We start from the raw sequence: 14,052 nt of genomic DNA, 5'->3' as shown, positions 1-14,052 counted from the left end.
ACAGAGAACACACACACAGAACACAAACACAGATTACAGAAAACACAAACAGAGAACACACGCACATAACACAACACACACAAGAGAACACACACACAGGGAACACACACAGAATACAGAGAAGAGCGCACACACACAGAGAACACACAGAGAGAGAGCGAAAACACAAGCGCACACACACAGAGAATACACAGAGCAAGAAGAAAACAGAGAGAGAGATCACACAGAGAGAGACAGAGATCATACACAGAAAAAGGGAACATGCACACAAACAGAGAACACACACAAGAGAACACACGGACAGAAAACACAAAAACACACAATACAGAGATAGAGAGAGAATACAGACTGAGAGAGAACTGACACAGAGAGAGAGAGAACAGACACAGAGAGAGAGAGAACACAGAGAGAGAGAGAGAGAGAGAACAGTGAGAGAGATCACACAGAGAAAGAGAGAACTCATAGTGTGAGAGAGAACACACGCACACACACGGAGAACACACACACAGAGCACTCACACAGAGAAACACACACACACAGAGAACACACACACACAGAATACAGACATAGAGAGAGAACACAGAGTGAGAGAGAAGAGACACAGAGAGAGAGAGAACACACACACACACACACAGAGAACACAGAGAGAGAGGTCACACAAAGAAGGAGAGAACATACACACACAGAGAACACACACACACAGAACGCACACACACAGAGTACCCAAACATACACAGAGAACACACACACACAGAGAACACAGAGAGAGAGAGAGAACACAGAGAAAGATCACACAGAGAAAGAGAGAACACATAGAGGGAGAGAGAACACAGCGAGAGAGAACGCAGAGAGAGAGAACACACACAGAGGGAGAACACAGAGAGACAACGCAGACAGAGAACATAGAGAGACAGAACACAGAGAGAGAGAACACAGAGAGAGAGAACTCAGAGAGAGAACACACACACACAGAAAACACACAGAGAGAGAGCGAAAACACAAGCGCACACACACAGAGAACACACACAGCATGAAGAAAACAGACAGAGAGATCACACAGAGAGAGAGAGATCATACACAGAAAAAGGGAACATGCACACAAGCAGAGAACACACACCCAGAACACACACACAAGAGAACACACGGACAGAAAACACAAAAACACACAATACAGAGATAGAGAGAGAATACAGACTGAGAGAGAACTGACACAGAGAGAGAAAGAACAGACAGAGAGAGAGAGAACACACAGAGAGAGAGAGAGAGAACAGAGAGAGAGATCACACACAGAAAGAGAGAACATACACACACAGAGAACACACACACACAGAACACACACACAGAGTACCCAAACATACACAGAGAACACACACACACAGAGAACACAGAGAGAGAGAGAACACAGAGAAAGATCACACAGAGAAAGAGAGAACACATAGAGGGAGAGAGAACACACAGAGAGAGAACACAGAGAGAGAGAGAACACACACACAAGAACACACAGAGAGAATACACACACAGAACACAAACACACAGAGAACACACAGAGAGAGATCACACAGAGAAAGAGAGAACACATAGAGGTAGAGAGAAGACACGCACACACACAGGGAACACACACAGAACACAAACACTCAGAACACAAACACACAGAGAGAGATAACAGAGATAGATCACACAGAGAAAGAGAGAACACATAGAGTGAGAGAGAACACACGCACACACACGGAGAACACACACACAGAGCACACACACAGAGCAACAAACACACACAGAAAACAGGCACACACAGAACACACAAACAGAGAACACACACACAACACACACAAAAGAGAACACACACAGAGAGCACACACACACAGAATACAGAGATAGAGAGAGAACACAGAGTGAGAGAGAACAGACACACATAGAGAGAACACAGAGAGAGAGAGAACACAGAGGGAGAGAACAGAGAGAGAGAGAACACAGAGAGCGAGAGATCGCAGAGAGAGCGAGAACATACAGAGAGAGTGAGAACAAACAGAGACAGACAACACAGAGAGAGAAAGAACACACACAGGGAGAGAACAGAGATGGAGAGAGAACGAGAACAGAGAGAGGGAGAACACAGAGAGAGAGAGCAACATATAGAGGGAACACAGAGACCGCAGACAGAGAACATAGAGAAACAGAACACAGAGAGAGAGAACGCCGAGAGAGAGAACACAGAGAGAGAACACACACAGAGGGAGAACACAGAGACAACGCAGACAGAGAACATAGAGAGACAGAACACAGAGAGAGAGAACACACAGAGAGAGAACTCAGAGAGAGAACACACACACACAGAGAACACAGAGAGAGAGAGCGAAAACACAAGCGCACACACACAGAGAACACACAGAGCATGAAGAAAACAGAGAGAGATCACACAGAGAGAGAGAGATCATACACAGAAAAAGGGAACATGCACACAAGCAGAGAACACACACACAGAACACACACACATGAGAACACACAGACAAAAAACACAAAAACACAGAATACAGAGATAGAGAGAGAACACAGAGTGAGAGAGAACAGACACACATAGAGAGAACACCGAGAGAGAGAACACAGAGAGAGAGAGAGAACAGAGAGAGAGATCACACAGGGAAAGAGAGAACACACAGTGTGAGAGAGAACACACGCACACACACGGAGAACACACACACAGAGCACACACAGAGAGAAACACACACACACAAGAGAACACACAGACAAAAAACACAAAAACACAGAATACAGAGATAGAGTGAGAACACAGAGTGAGAAAGAACAGACACACATAGAGAGAAACAGAGAGTGAGAACACACAGAGAGAGAGAGAACAGAGAGAGAGATCACACAGAGAAAGAGAGAACTCATAGTGTGAGAGAGAACACACGCACACACACGGAGAACACACACACAGAGCACTCACACAGAGAAACACACACACACACAGAGAACGCAGACACACAGAATACAGATATAGAGAGAGAACAGAGTGAGAGAGAACAGACACAGAGAGAGAGAGATAGAACACACACACACACACAGAGAGAACACAGACAGAGAGATCACACACAGAAAGAGAGAACATACACACACAGAGAACACACACACACAGAACGCACACACACAGAGTACCCAAACATACACAGAGAACACACACACACAGAGAACACAGAGAGAGAGAGAACACATAGAGGGAGAGAGAACACACAGAGAGAGTACACAGAGAGAGAGAGAGAACACACACACAAGAACACACAGAGAGAACACACACACAGAACATAAACACACAGAGAACACACAGAGAGAGATCACAGAGAAAGAGAGAACACATGCACACACACAGGGAACACACACAGAACACAAACACACAGAACATACACACAGAACACAAACACACAGAGAACACAGAGAGAGAGAGAACCCAGAGCGTGATCACACAGAGAAAGAGAGAACACATAGAGGGAGAGAGAACACACGCACACACACAGTGAACACACACAGAGCACACAGACAGAGAAACACACACACAGAACACGCACACATAGAACACAGAGAACTTTGTGTTCTGTATACAGATTACAGAAAACACAAACAGAGAACACACGCACATACACAACACACACAAGAGAACACACACACAGGGAACACACACAGAATACAGAGAAGAGCGCACACACACAGAGAACACACAGAGAGAGAGCGAAAACACAAGCGCACACACACAGAGAACACACAGAGCAAGAAGAAAACAGAGAGAGAGATCACACAGAGAGAGAGAGATCATACACAGAAAGAGAGAACATGCACACAAACAGAGAACACACACACAGAACACACACAGAGAACACACACACAGAACACAAACACTTTGTGTTCTGTATACAGATTACAGAAAACACAAACAGAGAACACACGCACATACACAACACACACAAGAGAACACACACACAGGGAACACACACAGAATACAGAGAAGAGCGCACACACACAGAGAACAAACAGAGAGAGAGCGAAAACACAAGCGCACACACACAGAGAACACACAGAGCAAGAAGAAAACAGAGAGAGAGATCACACAGAGAGAGAGAGATCATACACAGAAAAAGGGAACATGCACACAAACAGAGAACACACACAAAGAACACACACACAAGAGAACACACGGACAGAAAACACAAAAACACACAATACAGAGATAGAGAGAGAATACAGACTGAGAGAGAACTGACACAGAGAGAGAAAGAACAGACACAGAGAGAGAGAACACACAGAGAGAGAGAGAGAGATCACACACAGAAAGAGAGAACATACACACACAGAGAACACACACACACAGAACGCACACACACAGAGTACCCAAACATACACAGAGAACACACACACACAGAGAACACAGAGAGAGAGAGAACACAGAGAAAGAGAGAACACATAGAGGGAGAGAGAACACACAGAGAGAGTACACAGAGAGAGAGAACACACACACAAGAACACACAGAGAGAACACACACACAGAACACAAACACACAGAGAACACACAGAGAGAGATCACACAGAGAAAGAGAGAACACATAGAGGTAGAGAGAAGACACGCACACACACAGGGAACACACACAGAACACAAACACTCAGAACACAAACACACAGAGAGAGATAACAGAGATAGATCACACAGAGAAAGAGAGAACACATAGAGTGAGAGAGAACACACGCACACACACGGAGAACACACACACAGAGCACACACACAGAGCAACAAACACACACAGAAAACAGGCACACACAGAACACACAAACAGAGAACACACACACACAACACACACAAAAGAGAACACACACAGTGAGCACACACACACAGAATACAGAGATAGAGAGAGAACACACACACAAGAACACACAGAGAGAACACACACACAGAACATAAACACACAGAGAACACACAGAGAGAGATCACAGAGAAAGAGAGAACACATGCACACACACAGAACACAAACACACAGAACATACACACAGAACACAAACACACAGAGAACACAGAGAGAGAGAGAACCCAGAGCGTGATCACACAGAGAAAGAGAGAACACATAGAGGGAGAGAGAACACACGCACACACACAGAGAACACACACAGAGCACACAGACAGAGAAACACACACACAGAACACGCACACATAGAACACACAAACAGAGAACACACAGAAAGAACACCCACCCACGAGAACACACACAGAGAACACACACAGAATACAGAGAAAGAGAGAGAACACAGAGTGAGAGAGAACAGACACAGAGAGAGAGATAACGCACAGAGAGACAACACACACACACAGAACACACAGAGAGAAGACACACAGAGAGAGAAGACAGAGAGAGAATACAGAGAGACAGAGAACACAGAGAGCGAGAGATCGCAGAGAGAGCGAGAACACACAGAGAGAGGGAGGACAAACAGAGAGAGAGAACACAGAGAGAGAAAGAACACACAAAGAGAGAGAGAACAGAGATAGAGAGAAGACAGAGAGAGAGAACACAGACAGAGAACATAGAGAAACAGAACACAGAGAGAGAGAGCGCAGAGAGAGAGAACACAGAGAGAGAACACACACAGAGGGAGAACACAGAGAGAGAACGCAGACAGAGAACATAGACAGACAGAACACAGAGAGAGAGAACTCAGAGAGAGAACACACTAACAGAGAACACAGAGATAGAGAGCGAAAACACAAGCGCACACACACAGAGAACACACAGAGCAAGAAGAAAACAGAGAGAGAGATCACACAGAGAGAGAGAGATATCATACACAGAAAGAGAGAACATGCACACAAACAGAGAACACACACACAGAACACACACAGAGAACACACACACAGAACACAAACACTTTGTGTTCTGTATACAGATTACAGAAAACACAAACAGAGAACACACGCACATACACAACACACACAAGAGAACACACACACAGGGAACACACACAGAATACAGAGAAGAGCGCACACACACAGAGAACACACAGAGAGAGAGCGAAAACACAAGCGCACACACACAGAGAACACACAGAGCAAGAAGAAAACAGAGAGAGAGATCACACAGAGAGAGAGAGATCATACACAGAAAAAGGGAACATGCACACAAACAGAGAACACACACAAAGAACACACACACAAGAGAACACACGGACAGAAAACACAAAAACACACAATACAGAGATAGAGAGAGAATACAGACTGAGAGAGAACTGACACAGAGAGAGAAAGAACAGACACAGAGAGAGAGAACACAGAGAGAGAGAGAGAGAGAACAGAGAGAGAGATCACACACAGAAAGAGAGAACATACACACACAGAGAACACACACACACAGAACTCACACACACAGAGTACCCAAACATACACAGAGAACACACACACACAGAGAACACAGAGAGAGAGAGAACACAGAGAAAGAGAGAACACATAGAGGGAGAGAGAACACACAGAGAGAGTACACAGAGAGAGAGAGAGAGAGAACACACACACAAGAACACACAGAGAGAACACACACACAGAACACAAACACACAGAGAACACACAGAGAGAGATCACACAGAGAAAGAGAGAACACATAGAGGTAGAGAGAAGACACGCACACACACAGGGAACACACACAGAACACAAACACTCAGAACACAAACACACAGAGAGAGATAACAGAGATAGATCACACAGAGAAAGAGAGAACACATAGAGTGAGAGAGAACACACGCACACACACGGAGAACACACACACAGAGCACACACACAGAGCAACAAACACACACAGAAAACAGGCACACACAGAACACACAAACAGAGAACACACACACACAACACACACAAAAGAGAACACACACAGTGAGCACACACACACAGAATACAGAGATAGAGAGAGAACACAGACTGAGAGAGAACAGACACACATAGAGAGAACACAGAGAGAGAGAGAACACAGAGGGAGAGAACAGAGAGAGAGATCACACAGAGAAAGAGAGAACACATAGTGTGAGAGAGAACACACGCACACACACGGAGAACACACACACAGAGCACACACACAGAGCAACACACACACAGAAAACAGGCACACACAGAACACACAAACAGAGAACACACACACACAACACACACAAAAGAGAACACACACAGAGAGCACACACACACAGAATACAGAGATAGAGAGAGAACACAGAGTGAGAGAGAACAGACACACATAGAGAGAACACAGAGAGAGAGAGAACACAGAGGGAGAGAACAGAGAGAGAGAGAACACAGAGAGCGAGAGATCGCAGAGAGAGCGAGAACATACAGAGAGAATGAGAACAAACAGAGACAGACAACACAGAGAGAGAAAGAACACACACAGAGAGAGAACAGAGATGGAGAGAGAACGAGAACAGAGAGACGGAGAACACAGAGAGAGAGAGAGCAACAGATGGAGGGAACACAGAGAACGCAGACAGAGAACATAGAGAAACAGAACACAGAGAGAGAGAACGCAGAGAGAGAGAACACAGAGAGAGAACACACACAGAGGGAGAACACAGAGACAACGCAGACAGAGAACATAGAGAGACAGAACACAGAGAGAGAGAACACACAGAGAGAGAACTCAGAGAGAGAACACACACACACAGAGAACACAGAGAGAGAGAGCGAAAACACAAGCGCACACACACAGAGCACACACAGAGCATGAAGAAAACAGAGAGAGATCACACACAGAGAGAGAGATCATACACAGAAAAAGGGAACATGCACACAAGCAGAGAACACACACACAGAACACACACATAAGAGAACACACAGACAAAAAACACAAAAACACAGAATACAGAGATAGAGAGAGAACACAGAGTGAGAGAGAACAGACACACATAGAGAGAACACCGAGAGAGAGAACACAGAGAGAGAGAGAGAACAGAGAGAGAGATCACACAGAGAAAGAGAGAACACATAGTGTGAGAGAGAACTTTCCATACTGTAAGTAATCTAATCATCTAAAAAACACACGCACACAACACGGAGAACACACACACAGAGCACACACAGAGAGAAACACACACACACACACAGAGAACGTACACAAAGAACACACACACAAGAGAACACACAGACAAAAAACACAAAAACACAGAATACAGAGATAGATTGAGAACACAGAGTGAGAAAGAACAGACACACATAGAGAGAACACAGAGAGAGAGAACAGAGAGAGAGAGAGAGAACAGAGAGAGAGATCACACAGAGAAAGGGAGAACACATAGAGGGAGAGAGAACACACGCACACACACAGTGAACACACACAGAGCACACAGACAGAGAAACACACACACAGAACACGCACACATAGAACACACAAACAGAGAACACACAGAAAGAACACACACCCACGAGAACACACACAGAGAACACACACAGAATACAGAGATAGAGAGAGAACACAGAGTGAGAGAGAACAGACACACAGAGAGAGATAACGCACAGAGAGACAACACACACACACAGAACACACAGAGAGAACACACACAGAGAGAGAACACAGAGAGAGAATACAGAGAGACAGAGAACACAGAGAGCGAGAGATCGCAGAGAGAGCGAGAACACACAGAGAGAGAGAGGACAAACAGAGAGAGAGAACACAGAGAGAGAAAGAACACACAGAGAGAGAGAGAACAGAGATAGAGAGAAGACAGAGAGAGAGAACACAGACAGAGAACATAGAGAAACAGAACAGAGAGAGAGAGAGCGCAGAGAGAGAGAACACAGAGAGAGAACACACACAGAGGGAGAACACAGAGAGAGAACGCAGACAGAGAACATAGACAGACAGAACACAGAGAGAGAGAACTCAGAGAGAGAACACACTAACAGAGAACACAGAGAAAGCGAAAACACAAGCGCACACACACAGAGAACACACAGAGCAAGAAGAAAACAGAGAGAGAGATCACACAGAGAGAGAGAGATCATACACAGAAAGAGAGAACATGCACACAAACAGAAAACACACACACAGAACACACACAGAGAACACACACACAGATTACAGATTACAGATTACAGAAAACACAAACAGAGAACACACGCACATACACAACACACACAAGAGAACACACACACAGGGAACACACACAGAATACAGAGAAGAGCGCACACTCACAGAGAACACACAGAGAGAGAGCGAAAACACAAGCGCACACACACAGAGAACACACAGAGCAAGAAGTAAACAGAGAGAGAGATCACACAGAGAGAGAGATCATACACAGAAAAAGGGAACATGCACACAAACAGAGAACACACACAAGAGAACACACGGACAGAAAACACAAAAACACACAATACAGAGATAGAGAGAGAATACAGACTGAGAGAGAACTGACACAGAGAGAGAGAGAACAGACACAGAGAGAGAGAACACAGAGAGAGAGAGAGAGAGAGAACAGTGAGAGAGATCACACAGAGAAAGAGAGAACTCATAGTGTGAGAGAGAACACACGAACACACACGGAGAACACACACACAGAGAAACACACACACACACAGAGAACACACACACACAGAATACAGACATAGAGAGAGAACACAGAGTGAGAGAGAACAGACACAGAGAGGGAGAGAACACACACACACACACACAGAGAACACAGAGAGAGAGATCACACACAGAAAGAGAGAACGTACACACACAGAGAACACACACACACAGAACGCGCACACGCAGAGTACCCAAACATACACAGAGAACACACACACACAGAGAACACAGAGAGAGAGAGAACACAGAGAAAGATCACACAGAAAAAGAGAGAACACATAGAGTGAGAGAGAACACACAGAGAGAGTACACAGAGAGAGTGAGAGAACACACACACAAGAACACACAGAGAGAACACACACACAGAACACAAACACACAGAGAACACACAGAGAGAGATCACACAGAGAAAGAGAGAACACATAGAGGTAGAGAGAAGACACGCACACACACAGGGAACACACACAGAACACAAACACTCAGAACACAAACACACAGAGAGAGATAACAAAGATAGATCACACAGAGAAAGAGAGAACACATAGAGTGAGAGAGAACACACGCACACACACGGAGAACACACACACAGAGCACACACACAGAGCAACACACACACACAGAAAACAGGCACACACAGAACACACAAACAGAGAACACACACACAACACACACAAAAGAGAACACACACACAGAGCACACACACACAGAATACAGAGATAGAGAGAGAACAGAGAGAGAGAGAGAACACAGAGGGAGAGAACAGAGAGAGAGAGAACACAGAGAGCGAGAGATCGCAGAGAGAGCGAGAACATACAGAGAGAGTGAGAACAAACAGAGACAGACAACACAGAGAGAGAAAGAACACACAAACAGAGAACACACAGAAAGAACACACACCCACGAGAACACACACAGAGAACACACACAGAATACAGAGATAGAGAGAGAACACAGAGTGAGAGAGAACAGACACAGAGAGAGAGATAACGCACAGAGAGACAACACACACACACAGAACACACAGAGCACACACACAGAGAAACATACACACAGAAAACACGCACACACAGAACACACAAACATAGAACACACACACACACACAACACACACAAAAGAGAACTCACACAGAGAATACAGAGATAGAGAGAGAACACAGAGTGAGAGAGAACAGACACACATAGAGAGAACACAGAGAGAGAGGGAACACACAGAGAGAGAGAACAGAGCGAGAGATCACACACAGAAAGACAGAACATACACACACACAGAGAACACACATACACAGAACGCACACACACGCACAGATAATCCAAAAACAGAGAGAACACAGACAGAGAACACAGAGAGAGAGAACATAGAGAGCGACAGAGAGAGACAGAACATACAGAGACAGAACACAGCGAGAGAGAACAAAGAGAGAGAACACACACAGAGAACACCGAGAGCGAGAGCGAAAACACACGCGCACACACACAGAGAACACACAGTGCGAGAAGAGAACAGAACACACACACAGAACACACACAGAGAACACACACACAGAACACAAACAATCTGTGTTCTGTATACAGATTACAGAAAACACAAACAGAGAACACACGCACATACAGAACACAAACACAAGAGAACACACACACAGGGAACACACACAGAATACAGAGAAGAGCGCACACGCACAGAGAACACACAGAGCGAGAAGAACACAGAGAGAGAGATCACACAGAGAGAGAGATCATACACAGAAAGAGACAACATACACACAAACAGAGAACGCAGAGAACATAGAGAGACAGAACACAGAAAGAGAACACAGAACACACACGCAAGAGAACACACAGACAGAAAACACAAAAACACAGAATACAGAGATAGAGAGAGAACACAGACTGAGAGAGAACTGACACAGAGAGAGCGAGAACACAGAGAGAGAGAGAGAGAACACAGAGAGAGAGATCACACACAGAAAGAGAGAACACATAGAGTGAGAGAGAACACACGCACACACGGAGAACACACACACAGAGTAACACACACACAGAAAACATGCACACACAGAACACACAAACAGAGAACACACACACACAACACACACAAAAGAGAACACACGCAGAGAGCACACACAGAATACAAAGATAGAGAGAGAACACAGAGTGAGAGAGAACAGACGCACATAGAGAGAACACAGAGAGAGAGAGAACACAGAGAGACAATACAGAGAGAGAGAATACATAGAGAGCGAGAGATCGCAGAGAGAGCGAGAACATACAGAGAGAGTGAGAACAAACAGACACAGACAACACAGAGAGAGAAAGAACACACACACACAGAGAACAGAGATGAAGAGAGAACGAGAACAGAGAGAGAGAGAACAGAGAGAGAGAGCACACAGATAGAGGGAACACAGAGAACGCAGACAGAGAACATAGAATAACAGAACACAGAGAGAGAGAACGCAGAGAGAGAGAACACAGAGAGAGAACACACACAGAGGGAGAACACAGATAGACAACGCAGACAGAGAACATAGAGAGACAGAACACAGAGAGAGAGAACACAGAGAGAGAGAACTCAGAGAGAGAACACACACACACAGAGAACACAGAGAGAGAGAGAGAACAGAGAGAGAGATTAAAAAGAGAAAGAGAGAACACATAGTGTGAGAGAGAACACACGCACACACACGGAGAACACACACACCGCACACACACAGAGAAACACACACACAGATAGCACACAGACAGATAACACAAAAACACAGAATACAGAGATAGAGTGAGAACACAGAGTGAGAAAGAACAGACACACATAGAGAGAACACAGAGAGTGAGAACACAGAGAGAGAGAGAGAACAGTGAGAGAGATCACACAGAGAAAGAGATAACTCATAGTGTGAGAGAGAACACACGCACACACACGGAGAACACACACACAGAGCACTCACACAGAGAAACACACACACACAGAGAACACACACACAGAAGACAGACATAGAGAGAGAACACAGAGTGAGAGAGAACAGACACAGAGAGAGAGAGAACACACACACACACAGAGAACACACAGAGAGAGATCACACACAGAAAGAGAGAACATACACACACAGAGAACACACACACACAGAACGCACACACACAGATTACTCAAACATACACAGAGAACACACACACACAGAGAACACAGAGAGAGAGAGAACACACAGAGAGAGTACACACACAGAGAGAGAGAACACACACACAAGAACACACAGAGAGAACACACACACAGAACACAAACACACAGAGAACACACAGAGAGAGATCACACAGAGAAAGAGAGAACACACGCACCCACACAGGGAACACACACAGAACACAAACACACAGAACATACACACAGAACACAAACACACAGAGAACAGAGAGAGAGAGAGAGAGAACACAGAGCGTGATCACACAGAGAAAGAGAGAACACATAGAGGGAGAGAGAACACACGCACACACACAGTGAACACACACAGAGTGCACAGACAGAGAAACACACACAGAGAACACGCACACATAGAACACACAAACAGAGAACACACAGAAAGAACACACACCCACGAGAACACACACAGAATACAGAGATAGAGAGAGAACACAGAGTGAGAGAGAACAGACAGAGAGAGAGAGAGAACGCACAGAGAGAGAGACAACACACACAGACAGAACACACAGAGAGAACACACAGAGAGAGAAAACACAGAGAGAGAATACAGGGTGACAGAGAACACAGAGAGCGAGAGATCGCAGAGAGAGCGAGAACACACAGAGAGAGGGAGGACAAACAGAGAGAGAGAGAACACAGAGAGAGAAAGAACACACAAAGAGAGAGAGAACAGAGATAGAGAGAACACAGAGAGAGAGAACACACAGATAGAGAGAACACAGACAGAGAACACAGACAGAGAACATGGAGAGACAAAACACAGAGAGAAAGAACACAGAGAGAAAGAACACAGAGAGAGAGAACACAGAGAGAGAACACACACACAGAGAACACAGAGAGAGAACGCAGAGAACATAGAGAGACAGAACACACAGAGAGAGAACACAGAGAGAGAGAACAAAGAGAGAGAACACACACAGAGAACACCGAGAGCGAGAGCGAAAACACACGCGCACACACACAGAGAACACACAGTCCGAGAACAGAACAGAACACACACACAGAACACACACAGAGAACACACACACAGAACACAAACACTCTGTGTTCTGTATACAGATTACAGAAAACACAAACATAGAACACACGCACATACACAACACACACAAGAGAACACACACACAGGGAACACACACAGAATACAGAGAAGAGCGCACACACACAGAGAACACAGAGAGAGAGAGCGAAAACACAAGCGCACACACACAGAGAACACACAGAGCAAGAAGAAAACAGAGAGAGAGATCACACAGAGAGAGAGAGATCATACACAGAAAAAGGGAACATGCA

This window comes from Chiloscyllium punctatum, chromosome 19, assembly GCF_047496795.1.
Source record: "Chiloscyllium punctatum isolate Juve2018m chromosome 19, sChiPun1.3, whole genome shotgun sequence".
NCBI lineage: Eukaryota > Metazoa > Chordata > Chondrichthyes > Orectolobiformes > Hemiscylliidae > Chiloscyllium > Chiloscyllium punctatum.
Note: the sequence above shows the minus strand (reverse complement) of the source record.